This window comes from Sorex araneus, chromosome 6 (genome assembly GCF_027595985.1).
Source record: "Sorex araneus isolate mSorAra2 chromosome 6, mSorAra2.pri, whole genome shotgun sequence".
Taxonomy (NCBI): domain Eukaryota; kingdom Metazoa; phylum Chordata; class Mammalia; order Eulipotyphla; family Soricidae; genus Sorex; species Sorex araneus.
The window spans coordinates 19,465,564-19,476,825 of NC_073307.1; positions in this window are offsets into that span (position 1 = coordinate 19,465,564).

The window sequence follows — 11,262 nt, forward strand, 5'->3', positions numbered from 1 at the left end:
CAGGGTTCCGGGGTGACTCCTGGCTCTGCACTCAGGGATAACTCCTGGCAGTGCTCAAGGGGACCACATGGGATGATGGGGATCGAACCTGGGTTGGCCTCGTGAAAGCAAGTGCCTTAACCTCTGTGCTATCATTCCATCTGACCCTGGTGTAGTAAATTCTGAAGTTAACTTCCCTAAGCCTCACTCATCACTTGTCAAATGGGAATAATTATTGGTATATTTTACAGATGAGGAAATTGAGGCATAGAGTAGTTGGGCTTGGTTTCTCCAGCTCGTCTAGGAGGAGCACCTATCCACTCACAGTCCCTGAGCACTGCTGTGTGTGGCCCAAAAAACAAAGAACAAACAAAAAATAGAAGTGTCATCTGATCCAGCAGTCCTACTTCTGGATATCTATCTGAATAATATGAAGTCACTAAGTCAAATAGTTATACGCACCACTGTTTCTGCGGCATTATTTACAATAACTAAGATATTGAAACGACCCGTGACCACTGACTGATGGCTAGATTAAAAAGGCCTAGTTTACACAATGCAAAACATTCACCTGTAAAAAGCAATCAAGTTTTGCTGGTTGCTGCTAAATGAAAGGAATCGAGGGGATTCTGCAAAGGAAAATAATTCAGAAGAAAGGTAAATGTTGGATAATTTTTCCTATATGTGCAATGTAAGGAAACAAACGAATGAACAAAACAAAATTAAAATAAACCAGTGGAGGGGCAGAAAACATAACTCAGAGGGCTGAGTGCATGCTTTGCATCTGAGTACCACTGGGTGTGCGCCCCGCCCCCCTGCAAAAACTAAAATAAAACAACAATAAAAAAACAAAACCATTGGATATTAGCAGCAAATCTGAGCAAAAAGGGTAGGAGGTGGTGGCAGAGTGGTGCAGGTCTAATGGATGGTGGTGGGTGTTTTGTTTTGTTAAAAAGAAAAAGATTAACAGCCCAGCTAACAGTTATTCTTCATAGAAAGAGGAAGGACGTGGCTTGAAGAGGCTGTGCCAACAGCAGATTGCTCTTTCTGATCTCTGATCTGTTGGGGGGTACAATCACCCTTGCACAAGGCCAACCTGAGTTTGATCCCCAGCACCACATAGGGTCCCTCAAGCTCTGACAGGAGTGATCCCTAAGTGCAGAGCCAGGAGTAAGCCCTGGGCCCCACCATGTGTAGCAAAACAGAAAGTCCAGAGCCACAGATATGTGATCTGGCCATGCAGTTACTTGTAGTTGATCCTCTCTATATATATACATATATATATATATATATATTTTCTTTTCGGGTCACACCCAGTGATGCACAGGGGTTACTGCTGGCTCAGAAATTACTCCTGGCGGTGCTCAGGTGACCATATGGGACGCTGGGAATCCAACATGGGTTGGCCACGTGCAAGGCAAACACCTTACCTGCTGTGCTATTGCTCAGCCCCTAGATATATATTTAAATGTATGTATTTATGGGCTGGAGAAGTAGGAGGTTGATTTAATTTGCCTTGCACAGAGTCCATCCAGATTTGATCCCTGGACTGCATATGGTCCCCCAAGCCCGATTAGAAGCAATTCTTGGGAGCAAAGCCAGGAGTAAGCCCTGAGCATTGCTGGGTGTGGCCTTCAAACCAATATCAATATCAATATCAATATGTGTGTTAAGAAATCTATTACTGCTCAGTCCCAAGGCTACTCCAGTCTGGAGGAGGATGGAGGCATTCTGGGTACTCTGACGCAGACACACCTCGAAGACACCTCCCTTCCCTACAGCCAACTCCTCTCGGTCAAGCTCCTCAGCACAGACCACAGTGTCTCCGGGGCAGGCAGGATGAGGCTGCAGAACCGAGCTGCCCCTGCAGGTCTACCCGCACTCCCCCTCCTCCAGGCCTGCTGTTCTCTGGAACTCCCCGTGTTCCAAAGGGATCCTCTGTCTCTTACAGGAAGTGAGCCCTCAAAATATGGCAACTGAAAAGAATCAGATGACCCCAAAAGGCACATCTGTTCACTTTGGCTGACCACCCCATAATAAAACTCTTAGCTTCCCGCTCCAATGCCTATTCATGGGTTTCATGATTTCTCCTTGAGATTGCCTTGATAGAGAAAAGACGTAAAAAACTATTAGTCAAGGCAAGCAGAGGAGGAAAAAAGGAGGGGGAAAAAACAACAACAGAAATAATGGGTGGGGGAGGTATTAAATGATCATCCATTGAAAGGCATGACTAACCATCCACCCAAACCCATCCTCCACTCCTGCCAGAGGGACAGAACTGATTGGGGATGAGGCTTGCTGCCAGGGTCTCCACTTTCCAGCAGGTACTCAAGCAACAAGGAAAGAAGGGACAGGGACTGCATCCAGGCCAGGTCACAGGACCTTGTACATGCATAAAAGTGCCACATGCTACTCACAGCTGGATTGGAAACACAGCAGCTGGCAATCAAGCTTCAACCATACATGGGCTACCAAAGGCCTAGAACAACCTTGAGTTTTTTGTTTTGTTTTTTTCCCCCTTTCTCCTTTTTATTGTTTTTTTTGGGGGCCATGCCTGGCTATTCTCAGGGCTTATTCCTGGATTTGGCTCAGGAAGCCTTCCTGGCTGTGCTTAGGGGACCATATGTGGAGCTGGGAATTAAACTAGTGTTAGCCGTTTGCAAAGTACTTTACCTTGGACTTTCTCTCTGACCCCTTGATTGATTGATTGATATTGGTATTGGGGTCACACCCAGCAGTGCCCAGGGCTTACTTCTGGCTCTGTGCTTAGAGATCATTCTTGGCTAGCTCGAGAGACCATATGGAACGCTGATTATCAAACCCAGGTCAGCTGTGTGCAAGGCAAACGCCCTTCCCTCTGTGCTATTGCTCCAGCCCCTCCAGTCCCCTGAGTTTTAAAGTGTAGACCCAGCTGTTTGCTCAATTGAAACACTTTTGCCACATTCCATGACAGAGAAATTAATATTTATATACATTTGAGGGGGGCTAGAGCGATAGCACAGCAAGTAGGGCGTTTGCCTTGCACACAGCCGACCAGGGTTTGATTCCTCCACCCCTCTCAAAGAGCCCGGCAAGATACCAAGAGTATACCACCCACATGGCAGAGCCTGGCAAGCTACGCATGGTGTATTTGATATGCCAAAAACAGTAACAAGTCTCACAATGGAGACATTATTGGTGCCCGCTCGAGCAAATAGATGAGCAACAGGATGACAGTGATGACAGTGATACAGTGGTATGTTTGAGGAAGGGGAGGCATACCTGTTAGTGCTTAGCGAACACACCTGCCTCTGTGCTCAGGGGCCACACCAGGTGATGCTCAGGGAACCACATTCCGTGCTGGGATTCAAACCATTGTTTCGGCTACAGTGATATGCAAGCCAAGTGTCTTCACCTCTGTACCCTTCAGAACGCTGGAGCAGTGGCAGCAGAGAGCCAGGGACGCTGTGCTGAGGGCACAGTGGGAACCTGCTGTGGCTTTGCACGGAGCACTTGTTCCATCATTTCCTTTCTCCTTTACAATTACTACCCACTAAGCACATTTGCCTTGCACGCGGCCAACCCGGGTTCGATTCCTCGGCCCCTCTCAGACAGCCTGGCAAGCTACCGAGAGTATCTCACCCGCACAGTAGAGCCTGGCTACCCGTGCCATATATTTGATATGCCAAAAACAGTAACAGCAAGTCTCACAACTGGTGCCCACTCAAGCAAATTGATGAGCAACGGGATGACAGTGACAGTGATTATCTCTCTGGCCCAACTTTTTTTTTTTTTTTTGCTTTTTGGGTCACACCTGGCTATGCACAGGGGTTACTCCTGGCTCTGCACTCAGGAATTACCCCTGGCCATGCTCAGGGGACCATATGGGATGCTGGGATTAGAACCCGGGTCGGCCGAGTGCAAGGCAAACGTCCTACCCGCTGTGCTATCTCTCCAGCCCCGGTCTGGCCCAACTTTTATGTTTCCAAATTACTGCTCATGGTCCTGTGACAGCTATTCAATATGACCGTAATTAAAGCTGGGGTTGTGAGTGTGGCCGTCATAGTCACATGGACTGGTATACACCGTGGTTTCCCTGTTCAAATCAGAGACTCCTGGTTACTGGCGGTTATTTCTGAGTCTCACTTTCTTCCTTAGTAAAATGAGTCTTTTATCTTCATTAAACTGGAGCTACTCTCTGACACAGCAACCCCATAAACATATACTCTGGGGAATTATGGACCCACATACTCAGAACCTAGCACAACAATGTTTGTGATGTTTCCGAAGGGAAAACGGCCCTAGTCTCCATTTAGAGTGAATGGAAATATAAACTGTGGTATTTCATACAATGGAATGTATAATAATGAGCATCAATTAACTTCAGATACATAAAGAAATGGAAATGAATTCTACAAGATAGGAGTAAGCTAAATTTTAAAACTATATATATAGCATAATTCCATTTATACACGCAGTAGCTAAAAACATGATTTAGAATTGCATGCATAGATAATAAAGTTATAAAGAAAACCAAGGGAATGTTTGTCACAGATATATGTAAAAATAAAATGTAATATATTAGAGGGGACAGGTATTGTTCAGTTGTTAATATACATGTTTTAGACATCCGCATATCTGTTATATGTCACAAGCTTATACAACTTCAATAAATTTATAGGCAACTTTATAAATAAAGATTAAAGGTGAGGAGGTAGTGGAAAAATCCCTCATTCACTAGTGGTGGGACGGTCGTCTGGTTCAATCTCTATGAAAAATAGTACGGAGACTTCTCCAAACATTAGAAACAGTACTTCCATATGACCCAGCAGTTTCGCTTCCTGGCATCAATCCCGAGAATACAAAAACACTAATTTGAAAAGATATATGCACTCCTCTGTTCATTGCAGCGGTATTTCCAATAGCCAAGACCTGGAAACAACCCAGATGCCCAACCAAAGAAGCGTGGATGAAGAAGTCGTGGCATATATTCACAACAGAATCCCACTCAGCTCTAAGGAAAAAATGGAATCTTGCATTTCACTATAACTTGGATGGAACAAATTGTGTCATGCTAAGTAACACAAATAAATAAATAGATAGATAGATGGATAGATAAATGGAAAAGAAAAGTCAGAAGGAAAACGATAAATAGTGAATGATCACGCTAACAGGTAGATTATTTAAAACAAAAACAAAATCTCAGCATCAACTGTGGCCTTGATCCAGAGACACAGGTGAATCCCAGCAGACAGCAGCTTGCTGGAGATCTCTCCAGCCCCCATACTGAGCCATCGGGGCACCTCAGATGGAGCGGGTGTGCCCTCTCTGCCTGCTCCAGATGAAACCCCAGTGGCCAACGAGCTTCCAGAAGCAAAATCCAGGTACATGGGTTCAAGGACTAAGACTCGGGGCTGGAGTGATAGCACAGCGGGTAGGGCGTTTGCCTTGCACGTGGCCGACCCAGGTTCAAATCCCAGCATCCCATATGGTCCCCTGAGCACCGCCAGGGGTGATTCCTGAGTGCATGATCCAGGAGTGACCCCTGTGCATTGCTGGGTGTGACCCAAAAAGCAAAAAAATAAAAAAATAAAAGGACTAAGACTCCAGGTCACATGGTGGCAGCTGAGATGGGTCATCCCTTCCCATCTCCCCGCCCACTTGGGATCCTGGCTGTCACGCCCATGACCTGCCTCTGGGTGCCATCTCAGTGCATCAACGGCCTTGATTCAGAGACTCCCAAGTAAATCTCAAAATGGATTAGCTCCCTAGAGAGATGTCTCTGGACCCCAACATTTACAATTTTAGAATTCCAGAAGTACGTGGACACTTTTGTGGCCACGAGACCTCTCATGATATTCATAATAAGCAACAAAAAAATAATTATCTAGCATCTTCCTCTGGCAGGCAGGCTTGAATGGTGGTGGGAAAATTCAAAACAACAGTGGTGGGAAGGTATAATGGTGGTGGGATTGGTGTTGAAATATTGAATGTCATCAATTAATGTGAACAACCTTATGAAACTAAAATTTTAAAGAATCGCAGCAATGACAATGGTCAATGACAATAAACCCTTAGATTCTGTCAACAGAACTGAATGTACCAAGGAAGAGGAGGGGCAACCGAAGGGGGAGAGATGCCACTTGCTTTTGTTTGGGGGGCCAAATCTGGGTGTGCTCTGGGCCTACTCCTGGTGAGGCATCGATCTCCTACTGGGGCACAAGAGACCATAGGAGGTGCCAGGGATTGAACCCAGGTCAGTCACATGCAAGACCAGTGCCCTACCCACTGTACTATCTCTCCAGTCCCATACTGACTCTGGACTTGGGTGTGGTACAGTAGCTCTGCATGCCTAAGGCATAAATATGAATACTATTAGACACCATGTGACCTCCGTTTTTAAAAAAAACGACATGTAAGAGGATAAAACATTAGGCAGTGGGTCAGACTGCTGAGATGGGCTGAGGGCAAACAGCACGCTAAGTGCCATTTTCTGACGCAGACTTTGCACTTCGTGGAAGGGACAGTTCATGCAGCAAGTTAAAGATCAGAACCCTGCGGGGGCTGGAGCAAGAGTACAGCAGGTAAGGCATTTGCCTTGCACGCGACCGAACTGAGTTCGATTCCCAGCATCCCATATGGTTCCCTGAGCACCGCCAGGGGTGATTCTGAGTGCAGAGCCAGGAGTAACCCTTGTACACTGCCAGGTGTGACCCAAAAAGAAAAAAAAAAAAAGATTAGAACCCTGGAGAAAGCTCCAAAGCTCCATAATGAATCAAGGATAAAAGTAAAAAAAAGGTGGGGCTGGAGCAATAACACAGCAGGTAGGGCATTTGCCTAGCACGCAGCCGACCCAGGTTCAATTCCCAGCATCCCATATGGTTCCCTGAGTGCATGAGCCAGGAGCCAGGAGTAATCCCTGTGCATTGCCTGGTGTGACCCAAAAAGCAAAAAAAAAAAAAAGAAAGAAAAGGCTTGTGTTTTTGCTTTGAAGTGCACTATTATTTAGGCAGTGGTATATTATTTCCTCTTTCTGTAGTCGTGTAAGTGCATGTGTGTGATGGAACGCGGGAGGATGGTTGATTGATTGGGGGTTAATCGACACTCACAAGTTTAATGCAGTGTTGAAAAGCTTCGCTTTCCCTCACAGAAAGACAGGGGGAGCAGAAAGGACTCATGGCAGGCACAGGGGGGCCTGGGTAAGAGAGCAGATAGCAGTCAGGGGGAAACAACATCTGTGCCCGGGGCCGGATGTGTCCACCACCCTCCTGGCCGCATCCTGCTGCCTGCAGAGTGGACGTGGCCTCAGGAGACAGCACCAGCGACAGCAGGATGGCCAAGGCCCAGCTCTGTGACAGGAGGGAAGACTTTCTGCTGACTGCACGCTCTCAGACACCGTGAAAGCAGCCAAGAGTCTGAGTGGCCGCCCGGCCAAAAGGCGCCGGCATCGACCAGGAGGCCAAGAAAACCTGGCAGGCCTCTGCCAGCCAGGAGGTGCCCAGAGAGGTGTGGGCTCTGCCTGCCCGTGCAGGTTTCTCACGACTATAGACGACTGGAGCCAGGCATGGCCACAAGCCTTCTAGAAGCCTCCTACAGGAAACCAGCTTGGGGGGCTGGGAAGGCCTCCTTCCCACCCCAACTGAATGGATCGCCACACAAGCAAGGGGCTGGACGTCTTGCAGGGAAAGGAGTTTTGACCTTAGCCGGAGGGTGACTCAACACTACAGCACACGCCTGGCATGTGTGAGACCTGGGTTCCAGGCCAGCAGGACAAAAAAACAATGAACCTTAGACCTACCATGTTGACTAGATTCTTGGGCTCAAGACTCCTTGAGATCTTCCCCTTTTGAAGGCAGCTAGAATAGAAAAGGGATCACTAAGTCAATGATGGTTGAAGGAATCGTTTGGTGTGGGAGATGTGTGCTGAAAGTAGATAAAGGACCAAACATGATAGCCTCTCAGTATCTATATTACAAACCATAATGCCCAAAGGTAGAGAGAGAGTATGGGGGAAACTGTCTGCCATAGAGGCAGGGGTAGAGCTGGAAAGAGGGGGTGGTATACTAGGGACATTGGTGGTAGAGAATGTGCACTAGTGGAGGGATGGGTGTTCGATCATTGTATGATTGAAACTCAAACATGAAAGCATGAAAGCGGGGCTGGAGCGATAGCACAGTAGGTAGGGTGTTTGCCTTGCATGTGGCCGACCCGGGTTTGATTCCCAGCATCCCATATGGTCCCCTGAGCACTGCCAGGGGTGATTCCTGAGTGTAGAGCCAGGAGTGACACCTGTGCATTGCCGGGTGTGACCCAAAAAGTAAAAAAAAAAAAAAAGCTTTGTAACTATATCTCATTTAGTTATTTTAATTATTCAATTAAAAAGAAAAGAAAAATCTTTCCCTTTTTACTTTGACTCCTTTGGTTATGAATCCAGTCCAGTCCAATGCCCCTTGTCAACCCAGCATCCTTAATATCCAGGTGCTTTTTCTACAGGTTGGGGATATTTCAATGAATGAAAGGGAGGCATAGGTCGCACCCTCAGGGAGATGGCAGTCTGGGTGCAAAAGTGTCGTACAGTAAGTACAATGATAACATATGTGACAACAGGAGAGATGCCGTGTTCTACAGGAGGAGAATGACAGGATGTTTAACACAGTTGAACGTTTCTCAAAATATGGTCCCACCACCTGCATCAGAGACATCTGAAGTACTTGGAGAAAATTCCAACTCCTGGGCCTCTCGCCAGCTCTTCTGAGTCAAAAGCTCGTGAGGTGGGGCCAGAGACCAGTTTCCTTTTAACCAAAGTAAACCCTATGTAAAATACAATTAGCCACTTCAAAGTGTATGCTCGAGGCCCCTGAGGATGGCTGGGTGACTAAAAGCACTGGCTTTTCGAGCTTGAGGCCACGGATCCTGTCCCTGGCACCACCCACATGCACTGAACACCGCCCTGGGCTCTTCTGTCTGGGATTCCTGGCGCCCCAACTGAGCGTGTGACCACAGCCAGGAATGTGTGAGCAATGTGCAATGGATGGACCAGTATCCGGTGAGCTCCACAGCCCAGTGAGCACCTTGGGTCTGGAGCAATAAATAGCACAGCGGATAGGGCATTTGCCTTGCACGCAGCTGACCCAGGTTCGATTCCCAGCCTCCCATAGGGTCCCCCAAGCACTACCAGGAGTAATTCCTGAGTGTATGAGCCAGGAGTAACCCCTGTGCATCTCTGAGTGTGACCCAAAAAGAAAAAAAAAAAAGAGTGAGCACCTTATTGCAGCAACAGCCTCAAAGGGAAAGAGGGGAATCGAGGGGGGATGCTCTGGGGCAGAGTCAGCCTTGCCACGTGTTAAGCCGCAGGGCCCATATGCACCGTGCAGAATTCCAGGGGCACCACGGCTTGGGACCCCAGGCACTGCAACCAAGAGTAAGATCTCTAACACCGGGGCTGGAGCGATAGCACAGCAGGTAGGACGTTTGCCTTGCACTTGGCCGACCCAGGTTCGATTCCCAGCATCCCATATAGTCCCCCAAGCACTGCCAGGAGTAATTTCTGAGTGCATGAGCCAGGAGTAACCCCTGTGCATCACGGCGTGTGACCCAAAAAGAAAAAAAAAAAAACTCTAACACCTGGAAGCTGTGTGTGAATTTTGTGCCAAACACTGTGTGAGCATCACAAGCACATGTGTGTGCGATCCCCAATTGCAACAACAACAACAACAGCAAAAAGGGAAGGAAAGGGGAATAAATGAATGCAGGTTTTGTTTGTTTGTTTGTGGGCCACACCCAGAGATGCTCAGGGTTTACTCTGCACTCAGGGGTAACTCCTGGTGGGCACAGGGGGACCATATGGGGTACCAGGAATCAAACGTGTGTCAGCCCATGGAAGGCAAACGCTCCAGGGCAACCATGTTGCAGCATATAGCAATTTGTTGTCCTTATTGCTGAATAATATTTCATTAATAAATACATTATATTTGTTTATGCATTCATCTGTTGATGAAGAAGATTTGGCTTGTGTCTCCCTTTGATTATTGTGAATATGAACTATGAACATTTATGTGCTTGTCAGAGTACCTGTTTTCCATTCTCTTGGGTATATATCCAGAAAAGAAATTGCTGATCCACATGGCAATTCTATGTTTAGCTTTTTCCTTTTTGGGTTTTAGGCTGCACGGCAGTGCTCAGGGACTTCTCCTGGCTCTGTGTTGAGGGGGTCACTCCTGTAGGTGTTCAGGGGACCATATGCTAAGCTGGGGAGCAACGCCAGGCAGCCACATGAAAGGCAAGCACCTTATCCTATACTATCTTCTCAGCCCCTGCTATTTGTACTTTGATTGCCAATAACCTACTGACAACTAAATGCGCAAAAGGAGAGAGAGAGATAGACAGAGAAAGAGAGAGAGAGAAAAAAGAGCCTGCTATACTGCCATGGTGGGGGGGAGGGAAACTGGGGACATTGATGGTGTCCAAGTCGTGTGCAAGGCAAGTGCCTTGCCTGCTGTAGTTGGCTAGAGAGATAGTATAGGGATTAAGTCGCTTGTTGGCATTGTGCACAGTGCCTCAGAAGGAAATGTACTGGTGAAGGGATGGGTGTTGGAACATGATATAACTGAAACCCAACCATGAACAACTTTGTAACTGTATATCTCAATGTGATTGAATTAAAAAAGCAAATAAATAATGTTTAAAAATTAAAAAAAAAGAAGCCAGGGGCTGAAGCGATAGCACAGATAGCACAGCAGGTAGGGTGTTTGCCTTGCACACAGCTGACCCGGGTTCGATTCCCAGCAACCCATGTGGTCCCCTGAGCACCACCAGGAGTTATTCCTGAGTGCAGAGCCAGGAATAACCCCTGTGTATCTCCAGATGTGACCCAAAATGCAAAAAAAAAAAAAAAAAAAAAAAAGTCATTTACAACTAAAATCAAGAAGACATTCTCTTATTAGTCTTCGAAGAGTTTTAAAGTTTTAGCTCTTAGATTTAGGCTTTTGATCCATATTGAGTTCTTGGGAGGTTTATTTTTTGGGGGGGGGAGGATATATAGTATAAAATAAAAATTTCTTTTTTTTCCTACATGTGTGGAAAAAACACCCTTCCCATTGAACAACCTCCATATTCTTATTGAAAATCAAGTTGACCACATATGTATGATTTTTACTTGTGGACTTTCAATTCTGTATCATTGGTCTAGATGTCTGTGCTTATACCAGTATCACACTACTGATTACTGTCATTTTGTAGTATGTTTTGGAACCAGGAAATGTGAGTCCTCTAACTTTGTTCCTCTTTTTCAAGACAATTGTTTCT